This window comes from Canis lupus, chromosome 9 (genome assembly GCF_048164855.1).
Source record: "Canis lupus baileyi chromosome 9, mCanLup2.hap1, whole genome shotgun sequence".
Taxonomy (NCBI): domain Eukaryota; kingdom Metazoa; phylum Chordata; class Mammalia; order Carnivora; family Canidae; genus Canis; species Canis lupus.
The window spans coordinates 42,178,677-42,204,160 of record NC_132846.1 but is presented as its reverse complement, the minus strand read 5'-3'; the positions used below and the strand labels follow the sequence as shown (position 1 = coordinate 42,204,160).

General features: G+C 34.1%; 1 protein-coding gene and 1 pseudogene across 14 annotated transcripts in view; one reads left to right on the top strand and one right to left on the bottom strand.

Moving 5' to 3' along the window:
* The window catches only part of GPHN (gephyrin), a 625,629-nt gene that overhangs the window by 466,599 nt on the left and 133,546 nt on the right, over window positions 1-25,484 (bottom strand). The window lies entirely within an intron of this gene.
* Window positions 17,070-17,198, top strand: LOC140640811 (U4 spliceosomal RNA; annotated as a pseudogene).

Genomic DNA, 25,484 nt, shown 5'->3' with positions numbered 1-25,484 from the left:
ATCCCACCAGCCAAACTGCTGAAAATAAAAGATGATAAGAATATCTTAAAAGCAGCCAACAAGAGAAAAAGGACACATCATCTTCAAAGGAAAATCAGTAAAACTTACAGCTAAGTATTCAACATAAACTATGGAATCCAGAATACAATGGAAAACTTTGATCAATATGCTGAGGGAAACTGGAAATTTAAAAGTCTAACCTTGATAAAATATCCATCCCAAAATTAAAGGCAAAATAAAACTCTACTTATATAGTACTTTGTATTTGTTAGTATAAATATTAAGTGATTATTTTCTATTTCAATTTAACAATTTTTTTAAAAGATATTATTTATTTATTCATGAGAGACACAGAGAGAGAGGCAGAGTACACAGGCAGAGGCAGAAACAGGCTCCATGCAGGGAGCCCAATGTGGGACTCAATCCCAGGACCCCAGGATCACACCTGGGGCAGAAACCCAACCACTGAGCCACCTAGGTGTCCTCAATTTAACAATTTTATTCTATGTATCTTAAAGAGTCATTTATAACCTACATATGGAGCAAGAAGAATATGACATTCACCTTATTCCTTCCAAAGATCCATTACCTAATATTTTATTTAGATTTTATATTCCTTTTTATAGAGTCCCTCAAAATTACAAATGTGGATCTCTCTATGAAATAAATGATAATTCATATAAACAATGATGCTTTAAAAACACTGAAGTTGAAAAAAGTTGGGATTCATTTTTATTAATTTCCAAAAGATATTCCTCACTTTTTATTTCTTTGCAATGAGTGGAATAATTTTGATTACATAATATATAGTTTTCATTCCATATTTAGCAGACACATCTCAACCTGTTGATTTAAAACTAACTTCCTGCTTTTCATAATTTTAATACAAATGCTCTTTATTACAGCATCTCCTGAGTAGGACTAAAAGGAAAAAAAAATGTTGGCACACTGTAAGGGAAGTTAGTTTCCTGCTCTGCTGAACTAAAATTGAAGGTATAATATATCATAAAATTTGTTCTCAAAAGTTTCTCACCCAATTTGGCAAATATGAGAGCTTAGTTACAAACTTCAAGAGTCTGAAAGTTTTGCAGGCTTAATTAAAATAGAATAAACCTTTGCTCCTTTAAAGGCTTGCTAGTCAGCTATCTGTGAAATGAGTTCTGCTAAAGAGGCACTTTTTAAAATTCATGTCCCATCCAAATATTAAGTTAAAAACAAAGCAAGAAATCAAGAAGTTTCCTAATAAAAATTCTAAAATTTTAGCTGCCTAACAATATTTATTATATTTAAAGTTTTCTTCCACCAAAACAACAAATTTTGTTTTTTAATTATAAATAAGAATATGGTACTTTTTAGGAAGGAAGTAAACATAATTTTTTGTGTGTAAACGCATTAAAATTAATCAGTTTGGGTCACCATATTTTACTGTTTTTTACCCTCCAGTATATGATGACTACAGGAACCACTATGCTCTTCATTCTACTGACTAATGAAAAGTCATCAATATGTCATCACAAAAATCAGATAAAATGGGAGAAATTACAATAGAAACCTGTAGTCAAACTTTATGGTATTAACATGAACATTATACACTTTACTTCAGTCTGTTTTATATTGATATAATTAACTTGGAAGGATACAAAGAAATATTAGAAATATTTGTAAACAGACTTTTTACCAAAGTTCCTATTCAATTACATGCATTTTTTCCGGTAAATGTTCATCGTTTGGATCTATAATCAAGATAATAATTGAAATTCATTATATCTTAAGCATTTCATATTTATTAACTCAATCTTCTTTATCATGCTGTGATAAGCCTATCTGTGTCACCATTTTACAGGTGAAGATTCTGAAGCATGGGGAGATTAAGCATCTTGTGATGGATCCTACAGCTAATAAATTGAAGCTGGGAAAATCTAGATGCTGTAACTCCAGAGGTGATACTTTTAACCACTATACTATACAGACCATAGTCCTCATCAATCACTCATATATTCTGAATTCTGTATTTCTGTAACTTCAAAACACATAAAAGTTTTACAACTAAAATTCACTATGAGACAGTTAATTCCAACTCAAAGCATCATTAAAGAATCACAGTTTTTAAAGTAGAATGAAACATTATGGATCTTCTAGTTTAGAAGTTAGTTAACTGTGCTTCATATCTCATGGATTCTATGGAGGTGTCTCAGAGCAATGATATTCCTTTTCCCCTTTCAGCTAAAGAGCTCCGTTTTTATTTGTTTATATATTAGACTGCTTTAAAATTATGTTTGCAAAAATCTTACTAAAGAAATTTTTATAGAAGCTGAAACACACATACATATATACACACCTCAAAACAGTATTAGTTCCACTCATCATTATTTTATAAATGAGATCACATTTTGCCTATGGTCTGCAAGAGTCAGCACCATTTGAAAATTGCTAGGGTAACAGTAAAAACAGATCCAATCTAAAACTCATTCATTCTGTAGTTTCAAAATACCTAGCGAAATAAAGTCTCAAAGAAATGGTCCTGTGAAAACAACTGGTAATTAAAATAAAATGTATATTTATACAATCTAGAAATTCCAAATAATTTATTCAAAGTTAAAGTGGACAAATAAAACAATAGTTCACAATAATAGAAAAAGATAAAGATACTGATATAAGTGTTTTCAAAAAATACATATTTGAATATCAAAAGTTAAGACCTTGTTCTTAGAAACATTACATATTTTCCTAAAAAAGTCCCCTTCTATGATCACAGTGTGAAAGTTAAACGTTTAATTGAAAAAGTTCAATATGATAGGATTTTAAAATATCACCAAAAAAAATTGAACACATTACTGGTTTTATTCTAAATATACACACACACACACACACACACACACACACACACACAATAGCTGACATAAGAAAAATTAGACTGATTCCATAATTTTAGTCATATTTTTCAAGATAAATCTATATTTTTTTGTTTTTAAATGAAATTCACATAATATAAAGTTCATCTTATTATTTTTTAAATTTTTTTATATTTATCAGAATTAGCCATTTTAAAGTAAAGTTAAGTGACATTTAGTACATTCACAATGTTGTGTGACCACTACCATTATTTCCAAAACATTTTCATCATCCCAAGAGAAAACCTGCTACCCATTAAGCTGCAAGTCCCCATTCCTCCCTTCCCCTAATCCCTGGCAACAATCAATCTGCTTTCTATCTCTGTGGATTAGTCTGGATATTTCATTCAAAGGCAAGCATACAACATGTAATTTTTGTGTCTGAATTCTTTCTCTTAGCATAATGTTGTCAAGATTCATCCGTGTTCTAGCATCTATCAGTACTTCATTCCTCGTATGGCTAAATAATACTCCATTGCATGTATGTCTGATTTTTGTCTATTCATGCATCCTTGGTTGGCCATTGGGGCTGTTTCTACCTTTTGGTTATTGTGAATAGTGCAATGAGCATGTGTGTACAAGTATTTGTTGAGTCCCTGTTTTCAATTCTTTGGAGTAGACACCAAGAAAGATAATTGGTGGATCATATGGTAATTCCGAGTTTAATTTTTTGAGGAACTGCAAAATTGTTTTTCAAAGCAGTTACACTATTTAACATTCTACCAGCAATGTAAGAGGGCTCCATTTCCCAAAATCCATAGTGGTTATTTTCTTGTTAATTTAGTCATAACAGTGGGGTGTGAAGTATTATCCCATTGCGGTTTTGATTACATTTTCCTAACGACCAATGATATTGAGTATCTTTCCATGTCCTGTTGACCATTTATCTTCTTTGGAAGTCCTTTGCACACTTTTTAATTGGGTTGTTGATATTCCTGTTGCCAAGCTGTAAGACACATTTATATATTCTGGATACTAGGCCCTTCGCAGACATATGATTTACAAGTATTTTGTCTAATTCTGTGGTTGTCATTGTGTCCTCTTGATAGCATCCTCTAATGTACAGAAGTTTTTAATTTTGATAAATTTTGTCTATTTTTTCTTTTGGTGTCACATCTAAGAAACCATTATCAAATCCAAGGTCATGAGAAATTTCCCCATGCCCTCTTGTAAGAATTTTATAGTTTTAACTCTGTATATGTCTTTTATCCATTTTGAGCTAATATTTGTACATGACGTGAGGGTAAAAGTCTGACTTCATTATTTTACATGTGTTATTAAATTGTCCCAGCATCATTTGTTGAAGAGGCAGTTCAAAATTTCCCCACTGAATGATCTTGACACTCTTCTAAAAAACCAATTACCTATTTACATATGGGCTTATTCAATTTTTATTCTATAGATCTATATGTGTACTCTTATGCTACTATCACAGTTTTGATTACTGTAGCTTTGTAGCAAGCTATTAAATGGGGAACTGTGAGTCCCCCAATTTTGTTTTTCTTTTTCAAGGTATTTTTGGCTACTCAGCATTTCTTGCAATTCTATATGAATATTAAGATTCTGGTCCATATTTTATAACACCAAATTCTAGTTGTCATTTTAAACAGATTCACTTTTTCCATGTTTTATTCTTTTATTTTATTGATGTGAATCTGAAGCATAAGTTATTCCAAGTGCAGACATTCTTACTGTTAGATTTATATGTGCCAATAAAGTAAAAGGCATATATAATCACCCTGTTTGGTAATATCATCTATATACTCAAAGATTTGCTTTAAACTAGAGCTCCTAACACCCAATATTTATATGTGGAAATGTGTTAATTATCTGATTTTAATTATGTAATATTTTTCATGCAGACAATATAGGATGATTATGGCCATATTTTTTCTTATAAAACTTGAAATCCTACCACCACACTGTTTCAAACAAATAAACCCAAAAGAGTAGTGAGAACATCCTTTTGCTTCTGTTGATGTGATCCACTTATGTTGCCTTTTATGTTGCCTCAACCTACCCCTGATAAGCAATGAGAATAGTGTCTGCTCACTTTGACCTCTGCAGCCAAACTATTACCAACCACTATTTCTCTCTATTGGATCTCTGACTGAGACAGTTTCTTGTGACTTAAGAGGAATGCCTATTTCTATTCTGCTCTCTGCCTAGTCTTGATAGCATCTCTGTGATCCCACAGATCAAATACCTCCACATCTGGCTCCGTATCTCGCCATAGACGACACTACTTTACAGTGTTCACCTGATTCATGCATAAACAGATTCATTTTAAAACACGTTTTACTATAACCAACTATCTGTCCTCAGATACTACTTTGTATTTCCTTCCATGTCTAATTTCTACAATTTTCTACCTGCTAAAAGCAAAGTTCTTGAATTCTTCTAGGAAAAATTGTAAACTAAGCACAAAGAGCTACTACTGAGCAAACTGAATGAGGTAAATGAACAACAAATGAAAGTAAACAGTAGTGTCTGAAATTTGGCAATTTTCTTAATGTATTCCACTCAAAATTACAAGCCAAAACAATGCATTTTTGCAAAACCTATACTATGATGGTCATTTCACAACTATCTATGTTGCTTTAATTTTAATTTCAAACTGTTTTGTGAACTTTGTGTGTGTCAAAATAACACATTCCCATCCTGAAAAAATTAAAGAAGCAAACTCTTTTCCCAAACTTTACAACACATGTATGTTCTGAGTTCAAGCTACAGTTTTAACAGCATTTTTCAAATCTGATGCAAGTGAAAAGACAAATTTTATATTTCAAAATCCACTTAACTCTGCAACTGATGAGCTTCCACCCTATCTTTAATTCTAAATGATTACTCTGCAACGTAATAACATGCTAAAAAGCAAAAAAAAAAAAAAAAAAAAAAAAAAATCCCAACAGAATTCTAAAAACACATTACAAATAATTACTGTGCTCAATTAGAATAATATATTCATGAATTCATTATTTATCAATAACTACCTGTGGTAAGAGACATTTGCAAAGATAAAATACTCATGCAAATCAACACGAACAGATGAACATTTGCCATAGTTATTAATGAAAGGAAATAGTAACTATAAGCTCCAATTATCCCATTTCATTCTTCAGATAGACAAATATATATGACAATATTGCACTCAGTTATAATTATAATATTTGGATTTCATAAATTTACAAATTGTGTAAATCTATTTTGTTATACCAGTTTATATATAATATCCTCAATTTTGCACTTGGCCTGCAAAACAGAATATTTACTATCTTGTATTTTATCAAAAAATTTAAAAGTTTATTGACCCTTGGTTTACAGTAGAATTACCACACAATACAGAGAGCTAGTAAATGTGTAATTCCTGGTATGTGCATTTGTGTCACATATGCACATGCCCTTGCACAGAAGGTGCTAACTGATTTATGCTCTTCTCTATTCCTTCATATCTCTGGCCAAAGTCCATATCAAAACTCAACTTATTGGGAAAACTTACAAATACCTCCATCCTTGCCTCTACAGATTCTCCTACTAATCCCAGACAATGAGAAATCAGTGAAAATTCAACGGGAAGCCAGAACTACTATGCCCCCTACCCCAGCACACCACTGAGGTCCCACTTCAAGTATCAAAAAGTCCTAATTGAGAACTTGGGCTTCTATGCCAAGCAAGCAGTAAAGAGGCCACGCTCACCTACATTTACGTACCTAGCAGTGTCTGAATGAATCAATTAAAACAGAAGGATTACATAAGATTCACAGTTCATCCTATAATCAATAATAAATCAAATATAACAAAAACCAGGAAGATTCCAAACTAAGTGAAAAAAAGACAATTGACAGGTGCCAAGACTAAAATAGTAGAGATGTCAGAATTATCTGGAAAAATTTAAAACCAGAGAAAAATAGACTGAAATAATAAACAAAGCCTCAAGAATCCACTAGACAATAACAAAAAAACCTAACTTTACCATCGTCTGAGTCTCAAAGGAAAAGAAAGAGTGCAGACCAGAAAAGATAGTTGAAAAAATGATGGTTTGAAAACTTTCCAAATTTGGCAAAAGAATACAAACCTACAGATTCAAGAAACTGAAAAAAACTCATAAGGATAAACTTAATGAAATCTGTAGCAAGAAAAATCATACACAAACTTCTGAAAACTAAAGAAAAAGAAAAATATTCTGTGAACAGTGAGAGATAAACTATAACAATAGGGGGAAAACAATTCAAATGACAGCAGATTTCTCATCAGAAACCAGGTAGGACAGAAAGATCACTTTTTCTAGTGATCAAATAAAAGCACTGTGAACTCACATGTTATATCCAGGGAAAATATCCTCCAGAGATGAAGGAGATATTAAGACACTGTCAAGTAAAAGAATATTAAGAAAATATGTCACCAGCACATCTACCTTAAAAAAGCTAGGTCTGAGAAAACAAGTCACAAATATCTAACAAGACTGTCAAAGAAAAATGAGAGAAGACACAAATTGTCATCAGAAATGAAACAGTAGGTATACATATATCACTACATACTACAGATATCAAAACAGTAATAAAGGAATATTACCAAAAACTCTGTAAAGGATTAAGTTCAGAACCATAAAGGCAATGAATCAACTCCTCAAAAAAACAAAGATTACCACAACTCATCCAAGATGAAATAGATAATCTGAATAGCCCTGTAGCTTGTAAGGAAATTGAATTTGTAATTTTACAATTCCCCAAAAAAAAGAAATCTGCAGGCTTGGATGGCTTCACTGGAAAATCCCACCAAAATTTTAAAGAATTAATACCAATTCCACAGCATATTATCTAAAAATAAGAGAAAGGAATACTTCCAAATTGATTATATGAAGCTACTACTACCCTGATGCAGAAACCAGACAAAGGTACCAAAAAATAAAATAAAAAATTTTTAAAAAACAACATTTATTTCACATGTGAATACAGACTTCAAAATCCTTAACAATATGTTAGCAAATCGAATTCAGCAATAGAAAAATATAATTCTACACCATGACTGAATGGGGTTCATTCAAGGGATGTAAGGCTGATTCAATATTTGAAGAACTACCAATGTAATCCAATATAAAAACAGACTAAAAAAGTGCAATCACATGACTATATAATTGAAGCAGAAAAAAACTGTACAACATTCAACACCCCTCTGATAAAAATTATCAAAAATGAAAATGAATAAAGGGAAATCCCTTAACTCTATAAACTGCATTTATAATAATCTTCATCTAACTTTTTTTTAAAAGATTTTATTTTTTTAAGTAATCTCTACACCCAACATGGAGCTCAAAATCCAAGATTAAGAGTTGCATGTTCTATCGATTAAGCCAGCCATGCACCCCCAGCTAACATCATTCTTAATGGTAAAAAGACTGAATGCTTTCCCTTAAAGTTCAGGGACAAAACAAAGATGTTGGCTCTCATCACTCTTATTCAGTGAAATAATGGAATATTTAGCCAGTGCAAGAAGGCAATAAAGTAAAACGTATATAGAATTGGAAAGAAGGAAGTAAACTGTCCTTTATTGCATGCAGGTGTCAGGATTATTAACATAGAAAGTTTACACAAATATCAAAGATACTTGATCTGATTAATGACTTCATTAATATTTACACAAATATCAAAGATATTTGAACTGATAAATGAGTTCATTAATATCTTGGGATATAAGATCAACATATAAAAATCCATTGATATTCTATATACTAGCCATGGAAAACATGAGAGACTCCTAACTCTGTGAGGCAAACAGAAGGTAGTGGAAGGGAAGACGGGCAGGGGGATGGGATAACTGGGTGACAGGCACTGAGGACGGCACTTGATGGGATGAACACTGTATGTTATACTACATGTTGGCAAATCGAACTTCAATAAAAAAAAAACAAACATGAATCTTGAAATTTAAAAAATACCATTCACAACTGTACAAAAGAAAACAAATTCACACACATATATATCTACAAATCCTGTATATAAGACTTCTATACTGAAAATTACAAATTTCTGGTGAAAGAAATCTAAGACCTAATAAATGGAAAAACACACATTGTTCACGGACTAAAAGACTAAACACAGTAAAGACACGAATTCTCCCCAAATTGATACATAGATTTAGCAGGCTTCCTATCCCAATCTCAGTGAGTTTTGTGTACACACAGACAATATTATTCAAAAATTCATATGGAAAGGCAAAGGAATTAGAATAGCCAAAAATATTTTTTAAAAGAACTAAATGGGAAAAATCATTCCTCTAAATTTCAAAACTTATATACAGTAATAACTGTTTGGTATTAACAAAAGGATAAACACATCTATCAATGAATCAGAATAGAGGACCCAGAAACAGACTAACACAAATATGCTCAAGTCGGATTTGACAAAAATGCAAAAGCAATTCAATGAAGGAAAGACAGACCTGTACGAATGGTGCTGGAGCAGGTGGACATCCATAGGCAAAAAGTAACTCAAAATGGATCATGGATTTAATTGTGAAATGTAAAACTATACAAACTTTAGAAAGAAAAAATAATGAGAAAATCTTAGGGTCAGGCTAGAAATTCTTAAGGTTTAACACAAAAAGTACCATCCATAAAGGAAAATATAAACTATATTCCATCAAAATTAAGAACTTCTTCTATGTTGGGGTATCTGGTGACTTAATTGAGTAAGTGTCTGACTCTTGATTTCAGCTCAAGTCATGAGCTTAGGATTATGGGACCAAACCATGTGTTGGGCTCCACACCAGGCATGGAGTCTGCTTAAGATTCTCTCTTTCTGGGGATCCCTGGGTGGCTCAGGAGTTTAGCGCCTGCCTTTGGCCCAGGGCGTGGTCCTGGAGTCCCAGGATCGAGTCCCACATCGGGCTCCCTGCATGGAGCCTGCTTCTCCCTCTGCCTGTCTCTGTGTGTGTGTGTGTGTGTGTGTCTCTCTCATGAATAAATAAATAAAATCTTAAAAAAAAAAAAAAAGATTCTTTCTCTCTCTCCCTATGCCCCTCTTTTTTTTTCTCCCCCTCCCAAAACAAAACAAACAAAAACAAAAACAAAAAACAAGAAAACTACTGTATGAAAAATCCTATTAGGAAGGAGAAAACAAAAATTATAAAAAGAAAGAAAATATTTGCAAACAACATATCCAGCAAAAGACTGGTATCTGAAATACATAAAGAACTCTCAAACTTCAACAGGAAAAAATGAAATATTTTAACAGTAAAATGGACACAAAACATGAAAAGACATTTCACACAAGAGGATACACATATGGAAAATGTGTTCAACATCATTACATTTCCTAATGGCTAAAGATGAAAAGATGGTATTACACAATTATTAGAAAACTAGAATAAAAAATAACGACAAAAATGCTTGTGAGGTTGTAAAGGAACTGAGTCACTCCTACTTAGCTAATGGGAACATACAACTGTATAGCATTCAGTAATATGGTCTGGCAGTTACTTTAAGAACTAAGTATATAACATTCATATGCAACCTAGAAACTGCACTCCTGACCATTTATACCAGAGAAATAAAGACTGCTCACATCAAAACTTTTTTTTTTTAAGATTTTATTTATTCATTCATGAGAGACACAGAAAGAGAGACAGAGAGAGAGAGAGAGAGACAGAGGCAGAGGGAGAAGCAGGCTCCATGCAAGGAGCCCGACGTGGGACTCGATCCCAGGACTCCAGGATCATGCCCTGGGCCGAAGGCAGGCGCCAAACTGCTGAGTCACACAGGGTTCCCCCTCACATCAAAATTTGTACTCAGAAGTTCACAGCAGCTTTGTTTCTATTTGGCCCAAACTGGAAAAAACTCAGAATTAGAAAAGCATCCCCTCAGTCATGGGCAATGCTGGGCCAGAGAGGCCTTACCATAGGGCTACAGACTTCTGGAATAGAGAAGGGGAGAATATAAATTCTCTAGGGCCACCTTGATCCCACGAGGAAGTGGCATCATCATTGGGTATACCACCATGTTTCTCCTCCTCCTTTCTGAATCACTAGTAAGCAATTTCTTTTCCTACTGATAAGCAAAAGGTAAGGATGCCGACAGGAATACAGACATACAGATAAATAGAATTAAAGTACAGAAATAAACCCTGACAGTTAATGTCAATCTTAAATAAAGGTGCCAAGACAATTCAATAGAGAAAAGAATATTTTCAACAGATGTTAATATGACAACTGGATGTCCACAAGCAAAAAGGCAGATTACTACCTTACACTACACACAAAAATTAACTCAAAATGGTTAAAAAAAAACTTAACATGGGAAGCTAAAACTAAAAAACTCTTGAAAAATAACACGAAAGTAAATCTTTGCGACTTTGGATTAGGTAATGGTTTCTTAGACATATCCAAAAGCAACAAAAGAATAGATAAATTAGTTATCTCAAAAATCTTAAAAATTTCATGCTTTGTATAACACCAAGAAAGTGAAAGTACAAATTCAGAGAATGTGAGACAATATCTGGAAATCATATATCTGATGAAGTAATATCCAGAAAATATAATCTTACAATTCAACAATAAAAAGACAACCCAAATGATGTATGGAATTGCTGAATCTCTCTACTGTACAACTGAAACTAATAGAACACTGTATGTTAACTAAACTAGAATTCAAAACAAAAAGTTTAAAAAGACAACACAATTAAACAATGACTAAAGGATGATGAGCCAGTTATACATGAAAACATGCCCATCATCATCAAGAAAATGAAAATCACAACTACAATAAAATAAAATTGTAGAGCAATTAGAATGACTACAATTAAAAAATCAGATAAGTGTCAGTGAGAATGTGGAGAATTTAGAATCCTCATACATTGCTGGTGGAAATCTCAAAACATGCAGCCATTTTGGAAAACAAATTAGTAGTGCCTCAGAAAGTTAGTATCACCATATAACCCAGTAATTACACACCCAGGTATACACTCAACAGAAATGAAAATATATTTGCATATGTATATGCAAAAACATCTATGTAATATTCATAGCAGTATTATTCAAAATGACCAAAAAATAGAAATAATTTCATTCATCAACTGATGAATGAATAAACAAAGTATGATATATGACATAAAATATATAAATTATTATTTAGCAATAAAATAAATGATACATGATAAATGATAAATGATACAACATGGATGAACCTTGAAAAGATTACATAAGTGAAAGAAGTCAACGCAGAAAGGCCACATATTATATTGATTCCATTATATGCAAAGTCCGGCGTAGGCAAATATACAAAGACAGAATGTAGATGAAGAATTGACTATGGCTTAAGAAGAGGAGGGGAAATAGGGGCTACTGTTAATGAGTACAAAGTTTTTCTTCTGAGTGTGAAAATAATCTAAAAATGATAGTGGTAATGGTACAGTAACTTTGTTATCTACTCAACACTGAATATACTAAAGACTACTGTATGTACTAAAATGCACTCTAAATGAATTTTATGATGTGTAAATTATACATCAACAAAGCTGTTAAAATACAAAGATGAATTCCTTTATACCCCGGGAATCAGAAGTTCTATAAAGATATTTCAAAATCCAGAGGCAGGGATCCCTGGGTGGCGCAGCGGTTTAGCGCTTGCCTTTGGCCCAGGGCGCGATCCTGGAGACCCGGGATCGAATCCCACGTCAGGCTCCTGGTGCATGGAGCCCGCTTCTCCCTCTGCCTATGTCTCTGCCTCTCTCTCTCTCTCTCTCTCTCTGTGTGACTATCATAAATTAAAAAAAAAAAAAAATCCAGAGGCAATAAAAGATCAATATATTCAACTAGTTTTAAAAAGAAACAAAAAGACAGAGATCCTTGGGTGGCTCAGCATTTGGCGCCTGCCTTAGGCCCAGGACGTGGGTCCTGGGGTCCCGGGATCGAGTCCCACGTTGGGCTCCCCACAGGGAGCCTGCTTCTCCCTCTGCCTCTCTGCCTCTCTCTCTCTCTCTCTCTCTCTCTCTGTGTGTGTTTCTCATGAATAAATAAGTAAAATCTTAAAAATAAAAAAAAAAAGAAACTTTTGTGAAGCTAAAGTATTCCAGGAACTGATACAAAAAGAAAAAAAAATAACAAATCAGAAAAAATTATTTTAAATAGATTCTAGATTAAGTGCTAATATCCGTTTCAATTACCCTTAAAAATCAAAAAGAAAAAAAATAAAACATGACCAGGTGTTTTTTTTTTAAGATTTTTATTTATTTATTCATGAGACACAGAGAGAGGCAGAGACATAGGCAGAGGGTGAAGCAGGCTCTATGCAGGGACCCCGATATGGGACTCAATCCCTGCACTCCAGGATCATGCCCCAAACCGAAGGCAGACCCCGCTCAGGCGTCCTGACCAGAGTGTTTAGAATAAGATATTCAATACCACCTTAATATATGAAATAATGTTTAACTTCACTTAAAAAAGATGATGCAAATTAAAGCTAAATTGGGATACTGCCATTCATCTAACAAACTGGTTATGCTTGGCAATGTTACTTTGCTCCATAGGCTGTAAGAATGAATTTACTCTCCTACACTGCAGGTGAGAATACAGAATGTTACAATTCTTATGATGGAGGATTTAACCATATATAACAAGAGTTTATGAGGATCTGTCATTTGATTCAATAATCCTGCTCTGGGAAAGCACAAAAAAGATATACTTCCAACAATAGAAAAGCATATATATGTATATATATGTTTTAAATAAGTGAATATATATATTCACTTATTTAAAAATGCAAAATACTGGGAGTACAAAACACTAAATGCTTATATTCACATATAAAACACTGGTTAAATTAATTGTGATACTTCCACACAACAGAATATTATGCAGCTGTAAAATACATGAAAGTTCTCCATAAAGTGATCAGAGTGATTTCCAGGAAATAGGAATATGTGAAATAAGCAAGCTGCAAAAGGTTATTGATGTTACTTTCAAATAAAAAGAAAGATAAGTATAGATAATCCCTAAGAATCTGTTTACTCCTGAGAAAAAGAAACATATGAAAGATTAACCAAAAAATGAAATTGGATCCTTACACAGAATGTAAAATAACAGGGTAGAATTGATAGGGAAAAGATTGAGAGGTCTCTAAGTGTAATTTTAGATATAGTCTTAATATTTGAACCATTTTAATGTTGTATATTCAAAACATTATATCAAATGATGATGAAAAGATAAGAATACAGACACTAAGCTAGCCATAACTCAAATTAATAGCCTACCAGTACAAAACAAAAGAAAAAAGTGAGAGCCAGGAGTCTCTGTGAAGAATGGAGATGCAAATATAGAAGAAGTAACAAAAGAAAAACCATGTGACTCTGAACTGTATTTTAGGTTTCAGTATGAATTCATGATTTTCATAATTTTTAATTTTCTTTTTACTGTGTCTACTGAAAATGCCAAGGGCTCTATGCTCAGTAAAAATGACATCTACTACCCTGAAGAAATGTCTAATTCCAGGCCTATAGCAGAAAAACAAGTGAAACCAAAATATCACCTTGTGAGATAAAGATTAAAAATGCTCAAACACAACAAAGAACATATCAAAATGATATAGAAGTCAACCTGAAGGACTGCTGTGCACTAATTTTGAATAATTTAGAAATCAGAAAATAAACAATGATATAACAGATTATGAAACCTGTAATTTTAAAAAAGAAACACTCATGACTAAACACAGATAAAGGAGAAATGGGGCAAAACAAAAATTTCTTCCTTATAGAGGAATGTTAACAATAACTGTAGAAACAATAATAGAATTAGAAAATTATCAGTTACCAACCTTCAAAGTAAAAACTGATACAGGAAGTAATTGTAAATGGATGATAAAACACTGGATGAAAGGTTGTAAAGGAACTGACATTAAAACATTACCCCAGAAATAATTCATGAATAATTTGAAATGGAATGAGATAAGATATCTGCAAATGACAACATGATAAAGGTTTAGTATCTAAAATCTATGGAGAATTCATCAAACTCAACAACCAAAAAACAAATAATTCCGTTAAGAAATGGGCAGAAGACATGAATAGTAATTTTTCCAAAGACACACAGATGGCTAATAGACCAGAAAAGACGTTCAACATCACTTATCACCAGGAAAATACAAATCAAAACTACAATGAGATATCACCACACACCTGTCAGAATGGTTAAAACTATCAATATAAGAAACAACAGATGTTGGCAAGGATTCAGGGAGAGGAGAACCCTCTTACACTACTGGTGGGAATGTAAACTGGTACAGCCATTCTAGAACACAGTATGTAGATCCCTCAAGTTAAATATAGAACTAATCTAAGATCAGGCAATTGCACTACAAGGTATTTACCCAAAGGATATAAAAATACTAACTTGAAAAGACACATGTACCTCAATGTTTAGCACAGCATATGGGAACAGCCCAAATGTCCATCAGCTTATAAATGAATAAAGATGTGGTATATAAACACAATAGAATATTACTTAGCCATCAAAACGAATGAAACCTTGCCATTTGCAACAACAGGAAGGGAGCTAGAGTATACTATGCTGAACGAAGTCAGTCAGTCAGTCAAAGAAATACAAATATCATATGATTTAATTCACATGTGGAATTCAAGAAACCAAACAGATGAACATTGGGGAAAATGATAGAGAAAGAGGAAAACCATAAAACAGATTCTTAACAATAGAGAAAAAACAGAGGGTTGCTGGAGAAGAGGCAGGCAGTGGGTGGATTAAATGGGTGATTAAATGGGTATTAAGGAGGGCATTTGTGATGAGTACTGAGTGTTATATGTAAGTGAGGAACCACTAAATTCAACTCCTGAAATTAATATTATACTATATGTTAAATAGCTGAAATTTATTTTTTTTAAAGATTTTATTTATTCATGAGAGACACACAGAGAGAGAGAGAGAGAGAGAGAGAGAGAGAGGCAGAGATACAGGCAGAGGGAGAAGCAGGCTCCATGCAGGGAGCCCGATGTGGGACTCGATCCCGGGACTCCAGGATCACGCCCTGAGCTGAAGGCAGGCGCCAAACCGCTGAGCCATCCAGGGATCCCTGAAATTTAAATAAAAACTTGGAAAAAAGGGGAAAAAAGAAGTCAGAGAAAGCCAAAGGCTATCTAATTTCATTATACATGGAATTTAAAAAAAACAAAACAAAGAGACAAAACAGACCCTTAAACACAGAGAACAAACTGGTGGTTGCCAGAGGGAAGTTGGGTGGGGAATAGATGAACTAGATAAAGGGGATTAAGAGGTACAAACTTCCAGTTATAAAATAAATAAATCACAGAGTTGAACAGTACAGCATAGGGAATATAGTCAATAATACTGCAATAATGTTGCATAGTGGCAGATGAACTACACTTATTGCGGTGATCACTTGGGTTATGTACTAAACAGTCAAATTAATGTTTTATTCCTAAAACTAAGGTAACATTGTATGCAAATTTTACCTCAATAATAAAAAAAAGAGGAGGAACTGTTCTATTTTAAAGGAGACTAAAGAATTTGACAACTAAAAGAATATATGGCCTTTCATTAAATCTTGGATTAAAAATAATAATGGTAATAATGAGTCATAGGTCTAAATAGAAAGGCCTGTGATGTTATGAGCACTGGGTGTTATACTATATGCTGGCAAACTGAATTTAAGTAAAGAAAGAAAACCATAAACCATTTTAATCATTTTAAACCATTTTAACCATGTTAAAATGTCTTTGCAACTTTTAGGTAACAATTGTAGAAGGGACACAAAAAAGTACAGTTGTAAAAGAAAAAAGTTCATAAAACAGACAACCAAAATTTAACACTGAGCTTCAAAAGAATACAATGAAGGCAAATCACAAATCGGGAGAAAATATTTGCAAATCATATATCTGATAAAGGACGTAGAATATAGAAGGAACTCTTATAAATAAAAGAACTAAGTAAAAAATATGAACATATACTTCACAAATGAAGCTACACAAACAACCAATAAATCCATGGGGAGGAGGGGAAGAGACACATGATGGGTCAACATCATTAATCATCAGAGAAATACAAATTAAAACTACAATTCAATACTACCACAAACCAAACAGAATGGCTAAAATAAAGAAGACTGGTAAAACCAAATGCTGACCAGTTTGCAAAACAACTAGAACACGCATACCTTGTTGCTTTGCGCAATGGCAGTATCATAGCCAATGAGGTTTATCTGAGGCGCAATTATTGCTATTGAAAATTTCTCCCAATGGTAAAGCCATTTTGCAAAAGGATTATTATAAAACTGAACATGAGTACAGTAATTCTACTTGTAAGTATTAACCCAAAAGAAATCAAAGTATATGCCCAAGAAAGCATGTATAAAAATTACTATAATACTTTTATTCATAATAAACCAAACTAAAGTCCAGGCGGTCCATCAATAAGAGAATGGGTTAGGGGTGCCTGGGTGGCTCAGTCGGTTAAGCAACCAACTCTTGATTTCAGCTCAGGTCATGATCTCAGAGTTCTGATATCGAGCCCCACGTTGGGCTCCATGCTAGGTGTGGAGACTGCTTAGAATTCTTTCCCTCTCCTTTTCCCTCTGTACTACCTGCTCACTCTTGCTCACTATCTCTAAAAGAAAAAATTTTTAAAGAAGATAATTGATTAAAAACTGTGCTATAGTCTATAATGGAAACACCATTCAACAATAAAAGAAAGGATACATGGAACATTAATGAATTTTAAAGACATTAAGCTGAGTGAGAAAAGTCTTGCCCAAAAGAGTACATATGGTCTGAGTCCATTTATATGAAGTTATACTTTCATAAAACCAGTAAAAGGTGAAAAAAATCATAATAATGGTTGACTTCAAGGGGTAAGAGCAGGGACTAACTGAGAAAAAGGAATGAAGGAAGCTTTCAGGGGTGATAATAATGTTTCTTAAAAGGAAAGGAGTTAGATTACATAGATGAATGCATTTCTCAAAACTCATCAAATGATATGTTTCAATTTTTGTACTTCACTATTTGTAAAATTTATCTCCGAAAATACCAAAACTTGAAACAAATCTTAAAATTATAATTAAAGATATACATGCCTAAGGTATTAGGTCTAAGTCAACTGATATCTGCAAATTCAAAATATGTAAGTAAGATGAATTGACAGATACAGAAAAGGACAGATGGACAAATTGAAAAGTACATAAAAATAAGGGACTTTTGGCACTATTAGTAAAGTAAATACAAGCTGACCAACTTAAACAAATTGTGGTATATTCACACAATGGAATACTAAAACATGAAGAATATGAATGAACCTGGCAAAAGAAAGTTGAGTGAAAGCAGCCAGACACAATAACACCGTATAAGTCTATTTATATAAAATTCAAAAACAAACAACAAACAATAAAATTTCCTGTTAGAAGTCAGAATAGCAATATGTCTTAGAGTAGGGGAGAAACTGGATGGGACACAAGAGGATATATGAATTTAATTTTCTATTTCATAATCTAAATACTGGTTACAGGGACACCTAGGTGGCTCAGCAGTTTAGTGCCTAATTTCCGCCCTGGGAGTGATCCTGGAGTCCCAGGATCCAGTCCCGCATCGGGCTCCCTGCATGGAGCCTGCTTCTCCCTCTGCCTGTGTCTCTGCCTCTCAATCTCTATGTCTCTCATGAATGAATAAATAAAATCTTATAAATAAATAAATAAATAAATAAATAAATAAATAAATAAATAAATACTGGTTACAACAGTGTCCTTCTCTGTGAAAATTCACTGGACAATATTCATAAACTGTATATACATTGCCATATTTTATAATACTTCAAAAAACAAGTTTACTCTTTCTTAGGCAAAACTGTCTCTTTTCAGGTCAAATATGTCTGCATGTATTTAGAAATATTCAAGGGGCACTTGGTTGGCTCAGTTGATTAAGCGCCCGATTCTTGGTTTCGGCTCAGGTCATGATCTTAGGGTCTTGGGATCGAGCACCACATCAGGCTCCATGCACAGTGGGGAGTCTATGGAGACTCTCTCTTCCTTGTCAACTCCTTCTACCCTTCTGCCTGCTCTGTCTCTCTCTCAAATAAATATTTTTTAAAATTTAAAAAAATTCAAATCTTTCTCAAGAAAAACCTCTGCTGCTCATCTTACAAAAGCATAGTAGTAAAAGTGATAAAAAAATTTACATATTTTTTATAAATCCATAATTAGGGGGTCTGCTTGGCTCAGCAGCTGAGCGTCTGCCTTCGGCTTGGGGGGGTGGGGAGATGTCAGGATCCAGGATCGAGTCCCACATCAGGTTCCCTGCAAGAAGCCTGCTTCTCCCTCTGCCAATGTCTCTGCCCCTCTCTCTGTGTATCTCTCATGAATAAATAAATAAATCTTTTTAAAAAATCCATACTTAATATAAAAAATAGTGAAAGGGAATAAAGGGGAAAGGAGAGAAAATGAGTGGGAAATAACAGAGAGGGTGACAGAACATGAGAGACTCCTAACTCTGGGAAATGAACAAGAGGTGGTGGAAATGGAGGTGGGTGGGGGTTGGGGTGACTGGGTGATAGGCACTGAGGGGGGCACTTGATGGGATGCGCACTGGGTGTTATGCTATATGTTGGCAAATTGAACTCCAATAAAAAGAAATTTAAAAAAATGCATACCTAAATTTACTTTTTATTAGGCTTTATAAAATGTTTCATATTAGGGATCCCTGGGTGGCGCAGCGGTTTGGCACCTGCCTTTGGCCCAGGGCGCGATCTGGAGACCCGGGATCGAATCCCACGTCAGGCTCCGGGTGCATGGAGCCTGCTTCTCCCTCTGCCTGTGTCTCTGCCTCTCTCTCTCTCTCTGTGTGACTATCATAAATAAATTTAAAAAAAAATTTTTAAATAAAAAAAAATAAATAAAATAAAATGTTTCATATTAAATATTACTCATGAACTTTTTTTGAGACGTTTGACTCTCCTAAAAAACTGATGTGATTCTTTTGATCAGATAATGAGATCTACAGAACATATTTTTTGTCCCCACTTTGTCTTGATTTCCAGAGATAAGTCTAGAACTCACTTGCACTAAAGTTTACTGGGTGCCTGTCATAATAACTATCCTGTGTGTATGTGTGTGTGTTAATCTGCTTATAATTTGCAGAACTTAATAGATTATAATTTATAATAAATAAATAAAAAGCTCCACCTACTGTCAGTTCACATAGAAAAGAAACCAGTCCAAAGACTTCTGAATACAAACAAAACAAAACAAAACCTAACTTGCAAAACATTTTAAGCAGTTAGGAGCTTTCTTAAATAGGTACTGAAGGCTCAGCAAGAATTCACCTCCATCTCTTCTTAAAGACAAATCTCACAGATATCAAGCAATAGAGTAAAATGATCAATCACAAGAAGATCCTCTGGGAAAATGTCCCAGTGATACACTATATTCTAAAAACTTAAGAGTCATATTTGCTGTAATCAACTTAATAGTGTAGCAAGCTACAATGTTCTCTAAATCATAATGTACATCACTATACTCTAAAAACTTAAGAGTCATATTTACTGTAATCAACTTAATAGTGTAGCAAGGTACAATGTTCTCTAAATCATAATGTGCATCAGAAACATGTAGGGAGTTTTATTTTTTTTTAAATACTAGAACTTCCACAAAGTTTCTTTGAATATCATGCATATCATTATTGCATATTTTCAAGAATATTATAATTCTGCTTTTCAAAATTTTGTGAATATCTGGCTTTTCTTAAATATCTCTCCCCCCAAAAGGACAATGATCATCAGTATGGATTCCTTTAAGATAAAAGTCACTGAAACATGCAAATCCCAAATCATCTTCGAAGGAGCGTTTCTCCAATTCATTTTGTACTGAATAATGTAAATTTCAACCCACTCCAAAAGAATCTCTGAAGGCCCAGAGTTAAAAACCCTCCTCTCTTCATTATTTGGTCATTTCCAACTATTTGCAATCATGAATTCTTCTCCAAGACCAAATAACATTTGGGTTATCTCCCTCCAAGGACAACTGATTGATACACAGAACATTAAATCATGATTCTTAACCTTCTTTTTTTTTTTAATTTTTATTTATTTATGATAGTCACAGAGAGAGAGAGAGAGGGAGAGAGAGAGAGAGAGAGAGAGGCAGAGACATAGGCAGAGGGAGAAGCAAGATCCATGCACCGGGAGCCCGACGTGGGATTCGATCCCAGGTCTTCAGGATCGCACCCTGGGCCAAAGTCAGGCGCTAAACCGCTGCACCACCCAGGGATGCCAATTCTTAACCTTCTGGTATCACATTATCAACAGTTCCAATGTGACAGAACTGAGAAAATACAAGTAACAGCAAATTCATTCAGATTTACAAGTTGACTACCATTCCAAATTATCTTAAATCAAGCTACCAATCTCTTAAAGGTATTTAGATAGCTTTTCTTTTTAATTCATTTATTGATAGCGTGGGTGGCTCAGCAGGTTAAACATCTGTCTTCAACCCAGGTAATGATCTCAGCGTCCTGAGATCAAGCCTGACATTGGGCTCCCTGCTCAGTGGAGGGAGTCTGCTTCTCCTTCTGCCCCTCCCCCCGCTCATGCATTCTCGCTCGCACTCTCTCAAATACCTAAAAAAATCTTCACGTATTCTTCATTTAATATACAAATAAATATTTCATAACATATTTTGACTCCACTATACATCCACCAATATTTGGTTTCTTGTAAAAATTTAAAGATCCTTTATAGAACGGAAGAAGCACATCTGTCAGAACCAGGTGTACATTTACTGCACAGTTTATAATCTTTCAAAAAATACTTAAATCTTATTTTAATAACATTTTAATAATACTGTGAGGCTTTGGAGGGTTAACATTTATTCATTTTCTTAATTCTTAAATTTTTATTTAAAAATGTGAATATGTGTTTTTATTACAAAGTATGTATTTACACTGCTGTACAACGAATGACAGAAAACTTATCATTTTGCAAAACTGAATCTCTATGTCCATTAAGCAACAATTCCTCATTTTTCTCTGCCCTTATCCTCGGGCATCCACCATTTTCTACCTTTCTATGAGATTTTGACTACTCTACGAATCTCATATAAGTGGATTAATACTGGAATTTTTGACTCACTTGTTTATTTAGCATAATAATGTCCTAAAGGTTCATCTATGCTATAATATGTATCAGAATTTCCTTCCTTTTCAAACAGAGTAAAAAGCCCATTGTATGTATATAACATATTTTGTTTATTTTGTTTATTTTGTTTGCTGGTCAACAGTAAATCTATTTTTAATATTTTGAGGAATTGACGTATCATATTCCACAGAGGCTACACAATTTAGCATTACCAACAGCACTGCATTAGGATTCCAATTTCTCCACCTCCTCACCAAACCTGTCATTATCTGGGGTTTGGGGTTTTTGTAAAACAACCATCGCAGTGAGTGGGAGGGATTATGTCACCATGATTTGATTCCCATTTTACAAATGGGAATATTAAGAATCTTTTCAAATGTTTGTTGGCCAATTGTATTTCTTTTTTGAAGAAATGTCTATTCAAGTTCTTTACTTATTTTATCATCGAATTACTAGATCTTTCGTGCTGGAGTTTTAGTCATTCATAACTAAATAATAACTCTTTTCATAATTTGATTTTAATTATATGTAAGCATTGGATTTTTTTCCTGAACCATATGAAAAGTAACCTGGAGCAATGGAAACAAACTGCATCTTAAAGCAGGTGGTCTCTTTTCAAATCACAGTTATAGGCAAATTTCTAGATTGATATTGTACAAGCATCCTAACTACTTAGACATGAGGGTTATCATCTATACAATGGGGACAATTATATATCTCCTATCAGAACTCATAGGCTTGCCCTGAATATCAAACAAAATATGTTCATTATAAAAAGATAAAATAAAGTTGTATAAATAAGTGCTGCACAAAAATCAGTTTAAAAAGCTTCAAAAATTGTTAAATGAAGATATACCATCCTGGGACTTCCAGGGAAGATGAAAGAATAGAGGGACCCTAACTCACCTTGTCACACAGATAAAACTAGGTAATATTTATACCATGGCAAAATATCCAGAAAAGGACCCAAAGACTACTAAATAAACTCCACAACTAAATATAAAGAAGAGATCACACTAAGAGCAATAACTTGCAGGGAAGCTAAACCCCACAGATCTGTCAACAGATGGAGGGAATCATGGATATGAAGAAAAAAACAGAAAGCACACTAAACAGCCTACAAAGATAAATGAAATCTCACCATCTTTTGGCTTGAAATGCAGAGGGTCCAAATTTCATGAGTGCTTACTACAAAGCAGGACTTAAAGCCGGGAACTTTAAAAATAAGCTGGCTCCACTCTAAGAGTGCATGAAGACCCTTAGGAAAAGAGTAGAGTGTGTCAGTGAGGTCCTTAACAAATGTAAAAAAAGAACAAATCAGATGAAGAACACAATAAAGGACATTTAGAATACACAAAATGGAATAAATGGCAGGCTGGAAGAAGCAGAGGAATGAATTAATGAACTAGAAGACAGAGTAATGGAAAGTAATTAATAGGTGAGGGGGGAAAATAAGCAAAACTGAATAGACTTAGGGAACTCAGTGACTCCATCAGATGTAATACGTGTCACTTTATAGGGATCCCAGAAGAAGGAGAGAGAGAGGAGGCAGAAAACTTATTTGAAGAAATAATAGCTGAACTTTCCTAATCTGGAGAAGGAAATAGATATCCTAATGCAGGAGGCACATAGGTTCCCCCAACAAAATCAACCCAAGAAGGTCCACACCAAGACACATGGTAATCAAAATGGCAAAAAAGTAGTTCTAAAGAAAAAAAATTAAATCAGCAAGAGAAGACCATTACGTATAAGGGAAACTCTATAAAGCTATCAGTGGATTTTTAAGCTGACTTTTCAGGCCAGAAGAGGATGGCATGATATATTCAAACCGCTGAAAGGGAAAAATCAACCACCAAGGATACTCTATCCAGCAAGGCAGTCATTCAGAATAAAAGGAGCAATAAAGAGTTTCTCAGACAAACAAAACCTAAAGGAGTTCATGACCACCAAGACAGCCCTACAAGAAAAGTTAAAAGGGAGTCTTTGAGTGGAAAGGAAAGACCGTTAGTGAGAGTAAGAAAATGAACAAAGACAAAAGCAGTCAAAATACGTATTTCTGTAAGAGACTGGTCAAGGGATTCCTCCCCAATCTTTCTCCCCCAAAAGGATGTAAAATAGGAGACCCATACACCTAAAAAGTTGAGGGGAGAGGAGTAAAGAAAGGGTTTGATTTTAAGCGACCATCAACTTAATGCGGACTGCTATATGCAAAAGATGTTATATACAAACCTGATGGTGACTACAAATCAAACAGCACTAGTGGATATGAAAAGAATACAGAGAAAGGAATCCAAGTATATCGTCATGAAGGAGAGAAAGAGAGGAAAAGATAGGGAAAAAAACTACAAAACCCACCAAGAAACAAGCAACAAATGGCAAGAAATACATACTTGTCAATAATTACTTTAAAATGTAAAATGGACTAAACACTCCAATTAAAAGACACAGGGTGATGGAATGGACAAAAAAAAAAAAAAAAAAAAAAACAAAAACACAAGATCCATCTGGATGCTGCCTACAAGGGACTCATTTCAGGCCTAAAGACACCCGCAGGTTGAAAGTGAGGGGACAGAGAAACATTTATCATGTAAATGGATGTGAAAAAAAAGCTTGGGTGATGCCCGTGTGGCTCAGCAGTTGAGCATCTGGGCCCAGGGCGTGATCCTGGAGTCCCGGGATCGAGTCCCACATCGGGCTCTCTGCATGGAGCCTGTTTCTCTTTCTGCCTATGTCTCTGCCTCTCTTTCTGTGTCTCTCATGAATGAATAAATAAAATCTTAATTAAAAAAAAAAGAAAGAAAGCTGGGGTAGCAGTGCTTATATCAGACAAAACAGACTTTAAAACAAACACTGGAACAAAAGACAAAGAAGGACCCGATATAATAATAAGGGGGACAATCCAACAAGAAGATATAACAATTGTTAACACTTCTGCACCCAAAATGGGAGCACCCAAATACATAAAACAGTTAATAACAAAACAAGGAACTAATTGATAGTAACATGATAGTAGTAGGGGACTTTAACATCTCACTTACATCCATGGACAGATCATCCAAACAGAAATCCAACAAGGAAACAGTGGCTTTGAATGACACACAGGACCAGATGGATTTAACAGATAGATTCGGAAAATTCCATCCTATAACAGCAGAATACACATTCTTTTCAAGTGCACATGAAACAGTCTCCAGAACAGATCACATATTAGGCCACGAAACAAGCTTCAACAAATTTGAAATGACTGAAGACGACTGAAGTCATACCTAGCATCTTTTCTGACCACAATTCCATGAAACTAGAAACCAACCACAAGAAAAACTCTAGAAAGAGCACAAATATATGGAGGTTAAATAACATGCTACTAAACAACGAACAGATCAACCAAGAAATCAAAGAAGAAATCAAAAAGTACACGGAAACAAACAAAAGTGAAAACACAATGGTCCAAAACCTCTG